Raw genomic sequence first — 5,789 nt, 5'->3', positions numbered from 1 at the left:
GAATAATATTGCCCACCTCTCTTCTGGCAAGGATGAAATGAGATAATGTATGTAAAATTGCTCTTAAATTATGGAAATCATGACAATGATGGTAACCATACCATGGTTCCTTTAGAGTTTTTGGTCTTGCCCTGTGAACAGGTGCATCCCTCCCTGCGTGTAACTAATGACAGCCTTGACTGACAATTGGAGGCTTCAGTAACTGTTTCCCTTTTGGGGGCAAATGGTTAACATTTGTTTTTCTTTCAGCTTTACTCTAGATTGCAAATGCTTCTGTAACATCAAAGAATAGGGGCTGCATCCTGGGTAGTCTAAATTGAGCTGGTTTATGGGAATGGTAATTCTGAGAATTAATTTTCTAAAGGCTTATGATGACTGGTATCTTATGTTACAGCCTCAGTAGAGTCACCATTGGCAGGGTGGAGTAGTATGAAGCTCTCCTCCTACAGAGGCCCAGACTTTTTTTTTTTTTTTTTTTTTTTTTTTTAATAATCAGCTAAAGGAGTTCCCTTGTGTCTTAGCAGGTTAAGGATCTGGCATTGTCACTGCTGTGGCTTGGATCGCTGCTGTGCTGCGGGCTCAATCCTTGGACTGGAAATTTCTGCATGATGCAGAAATGGCCAAAAAAAAAAAAAAGAAAGAAAGAAAGAAAGAAAGAAAATAAACCACGATGAGTTAAAAAGGAGAGATCCAACTGTATATAATACATATAAATGTTTAATTGATCATAAAGGTATGACTAACAGTAGTCTGTTAATTATTTAATATATGGGTGGTCGGCAAAATTATAAAAGCAGACACTAAAGTGTTTAATAAACTTTTTTTCACAGAAGTGAGCAGTATCACCCCCAAAGGGGTCATGGAAACTTCAGTGACAAGACTAGAATTTCTTGTCTTGAAATAGCAGGGGTTGAGAGTGAATTTTATAGGCGACTCCATCACTAAAGATGGGTTCAGGAGAGACACTTCACTGGAGCTGGCTATTACTAAAACTCTCCAGTCTTAGCCACACTGCCAGCTCTCCAGGAGACATCTGGGGTTAATGGGCCCATCGCTGCTCTCCTAGAGACCCTCTGTCTTCTTGGTGGACACGCTGACATTGAGCCACAGGCAGGATGAATGATGACAGTTTAACAACACTTGGAGTCTGTGCTCCAGAGGCAGCCAGAGCAACTGAACCGCTTGCAAAAATGTGTTCCTGGAAGTTGTGACATCATTTCTGCCAACCAGCTCTGCAATTTCTCAAAATCCACCACTGCATCAGCGCATTCCTGTAACAGGGAAACCAAGGCAGCTGATGGTGGCTTTGGGCTCACGGCGTGTGTCCAGCCTGAGGCTGAAACCCTGGACTGTCTCTAGGAGCTGGTAGCCCTGTCTTGGTTTCTTTGCTGTGATCTAGGATTCAAAATCCAGATGGTGAGGAACTAAAATCTCGTGAACCATGTAACGTCTAACAAATCAGCTTTCTCTGAATTTTAATTTTAAAAAGTCCTTAATTAGATAAAATAGTTAAATACATCTCTTCAACAAGTTTCCACAATCTGCCATAAACGACAACATCAGCAACAATAACAAGCCCCACATTGGGAACCCACCGTCCTCTGGCTGACTTGTGTCAAGTGTCATCTTAACCAACAACAGTTAAGGCGCAAGTACAAAGAAAAGACTACAGCTGTATTTTCAGCGTCCTGCAGACAGGCAGAGACCAGCCCCGAACTCCTGGTGGTCAACGCTGTAGAAACCAGAAAAATGATTTTCTTTTTAACTTGAATGGTTCACTTACTTTATCTCTTCTGTTTTTTCATTGCTGGTGTCCTGAGGCAAGTGGACATTTGGGGGTGAGTCATCTTTTACAATGTCCTACATTTTTCATGGAATTTAATGGAAAGAGTTCAAAATAATATTATCTAGTTAAACTCATCCTCACAAATATTAACTAGGCTAAGCCCTGTCGTTTGGCAATTCGCAGTGGGCAGTTTCCGAATCGTGGTTAACAGGCCTCTTTTGGCGAATCAGTCTCCCCCACAAACTCTCCACAGGACATCCAGATGCTAGGTTCTCACCTTTAGATCATTCTGCTCATAAAAACACGTTATCCTGGAGATGTTCTTTGCTCTCTTGTCTTGCTAGCCTAATATATGTTCTTAAAGGCTGGTCTGGAGTCCCTCATGGTGCTGCAGGTTAAGAATCCAGTGTTGTCCCTGATGTGGCTCTGGTTGCAGCAGTGGCATGGGTTCGATCACTGGCCTGGGGAACATCTACATGCTGTTCGTGTGACCAAAGTAAATAAAAAATAAGTAAATAAAGGCTAGCCAATCACTAATCAGTAAAGAGAATCATTATGTTAAAATAATTCTAATTGGATGCAATCAACTACTGATATGAACTCTGTTATAAAGGTTGCAACTGAAAGCCAGGTTGACCTGCTGCTGGACTGGGGAATCGGAGGGACTGGGCGCAAATATTAATTCTTCTACTTATAACTGAGCCCCAATTTCCTCATTTGGAAGATGGTTTAATAATACCTAGTTTGCAGGGTGATTGTGAGGACCCTGTGAGGACCCCTGGAACCTATTTAGCACAATGTCTGATGCAGAAGATGGTACCCCCAAAGTTGGCTCTATTAATATAACTAAGCCTCTACAGCCTGGTTCCTGTGTCTTCTCTCATCTGCACTCTGTTGCAGGTTGCATCTTGCGGGCAGTGCACATGCACAGATTTGGGTCAGCCGTGAGGTCTCTGCAGCCCTTCAAATCTTTTTAAATAGAAAAGAAACATATAAAACATGAGATGAACTTTGACCACTGCAGCTGGTTCTCTCTTTAGAGAAAGGCAGGGAACTGGTCAAAGAATTCTCTCCAGAGAGAAAGGACCAAAACATTTTATCAGGTAAAAATAACGGTGAGGACAGAACTGTGCCTACAAAGCTTTGAGAGCAAGTCCACAGAGCATCGCATTTCATTTTGTTTCCCTCTTCTTGGTAACTGCTTACATGATGTGGTCATAATCACTTTGAATATGGGGCACTTTTCAATGTCAATGATGGGTCAAAGTTCAACGTTCACACAATTCCTAGAGTGTAAAATCCCACATGTCATCTTATTATTAAACGAGAGTACATATTGTTCAAAAGTATAAACCATTACCGTTAAACTTTGTATTTAATACTGCGTGCCCTGGTTGGAACATGAGACAAGTATTTTTTATAATCCAATGATGAGTTATTTTATTATCAAGCCCACAATGCTTCAATCTGTAGCCTTTTATCAGGAAATACACTGAACAAGAGAGGTAAGGTCTTTATTCACATAGGAGGGGTGGTTAACAAGTAGTAATTAACAAGTTCACAAAGAAAATAACTTCTGTTAATAATATGTATTAGAAAAAGATTTAAAAAGTATAATGTGATAAAGAATAATTAAGGTCTGTGACTATATTGGGTAGACTGTGAGGCTTGTCCTAAAACTGGGAGAGGGCTTCTTATGTAATTTGTTTCCATTGGTAAAATAACACAATTTAGTTTAAGAAAAACGTATAAAGCACAGAAAAGTCTTTTGAAAACTTGCCTGGGAGTTTGGGGTTAGTAGACGCAAATTATGACATTGAGAATGATAAGCAATGAGGTCCTGCTGTACAGCACAGGGAACTATAACCAGTCTCTTAGCATAGATCATAATGGAAGATTATATAAGAAAAAGAATGTGTGTGTGTGTGTGTATGGCTGGGTCATTTTGCTGTACAGGAGAATCGGCACAGCAGGAGTTCTGGTTGTGGCTCAGCGGGTTAAGAACCCGACATAGTGTGTGAAGATGCATGTTAGACCCTGGGCCCCGCTCAGCTGGTTAATTATTTGGCATTGCCCCAAGCTGCAGTGTAAGTCTCAGATGTGACTTGGATCCAATGCTGCTGTTGCTGTAGCTTAGGTCTGCAGCTGCAGGTATGATTCGACCCCTAGCCCAGAAACTTTCATATGCCACATGTATGGGCCTAAAAAGACAAAAGAAAGAAAGAAACTGGCAGAACATTGTAAATCAACTACAGTATAATAAAAAATAAATAAAATAAACAAAAACTTGCCTTCAATGGCTATTGAAGTATTTACTTAGTTGTTCTCATTAATGGGTCCAAATAGGTCCATTAATGCAAAGGTTGATGCCTTTTAAAATTTTATAAACATTTTTTAGAGCAGTTTTCGGTTCACAGCAAAACTGAGTGGAAGTACAGCGAATTCTCATCACCTCCCATCCTCAGTGTGTGCAGTCTCCCTGGATACTGACAACATCCCACCCCACAGAGGTTCATTTGTTGCAAGCCATGAGCCTACAATGACATGTCATCGTCATCCAAAGTCCACAGCTTATATGGGTTCACTCTCGCTGTTGTACGTTCTGTGGGTTTGAACAAATGTTTAAGGACACGCCCCCATCACTGTAGTGTCATGTAGAGCAATTTCGCTGCTCTGAGAATCCTGTTATCTGTCCATTCATTCCTCTTACTTTTCTAAGTCCTGGGAACCACTTACCGTGTCACCATCTCTGCAGCTTTGCCTTGGCCAGGATGTCACAGAGTTGGAATCTTATAGTATGTACCTGTCTCAAAGTGGCTTCTTTCACTAAGTACTATGCATTTAAGTTTCCTCTGTGTCTTTTTGTGGCTTTATTTCTTTTTAGCACTGGCTAATATTCCATTGTGTCCATATATCACAGTGAATGATCCACTCACCTGCTGAAGGACATCTCAGTTGCTTTTAAGTTTCGGCAAATCACAAATGAAACTGCTATAGACACCAATGGGCAGGGTGTTGTGTAGACATAAGCCTTAAATTCATTTGGGCAAATGCCAAAGAATGTGAATGCCGGACTGTCATATAATATTATCTTTAGTTTTGTAAGAGACCGCACCTGGAAAAAGCAACCTTAGAAGGGCTTACTTAATTTAAATTAAATTTAATTTAAATTAATTTAAGTTAATTTAACCTAAAACTCTACTGACTAATTAATACATACATTTGCCAACCAAGAATGAATGAAACCATTAATAAATTACCATATTATTTCTTTTAGGTTGAACTTAGAAACATTGGTTCAATCATTAAATCTCAGGTTTCTGGAATATAGTTCCTGGCTTCAGGAACTGGAATTGATCATGGGCAGCCTTCTAAACTCGAGTTGCATTGATCAATGAGTTTTTATAAATTGACAAGGTAGTGAGCTAATCCGGAATCTGTTATATATATATATATATATATATATATATATATATATTTTTTTTTTTTTTCTTTTTACTTCAATGAGGTACTGGAACGTCGCTGGATTCTGTGACTCACACAAAGTTACTGTCACCTGGGAGTGACAGTCAAAATTGGTGTTCTTTGGAGGGAAGACAGCGAAAACTATTTGCCACCTTGCTGACATTGCTCCTGGGTTTTGCGTAAGTTTTAACCGTTGGACATTAGCACAAGCCGTTGCTCTTTGTCTCTGTCTCCGTGTCTCTGTCTCTCTTTTTCATTCTCTCTGCTCCCTGGAAACGGGATATTGTTTGCATAAAAAGTCAGGGCTTTCTCTCTGCTCTGTATATAGCCAGACCTGAATTGTCTGATACAGCAGCCACTAGCCAAGGGGGGCCATTTGCATTTAAATTAAGTAAATTAAACAATTCAGCTCTTCATTGCACTGGCCACAGTTCCATTTCTCAATAGCCACCGCGCACAGATATGTAACATCTCTATCATTGCAGAAACTTCTGTAGGGCAGTACTGTTCTCAAGTCACAATTCATACTTGGGTTCAA

Source organism: Sus scrofa, chromosome 4 (genome assembly GCF_000003025.6).
Source record: "Sus scrofa isolate TJ Tabasco breed Duroc chromosome 4, Sscrofa11.1, whole genome shotgun sequence".
Taxonomy (NCBI): Eukaryota; Metazoa; Chordata; class Mammalia; order Artiodactyla; family Suidae; genus Sus; species Sus scrofa.
This window is presented reverse-complemented; position numbering follows the sequence as displayed.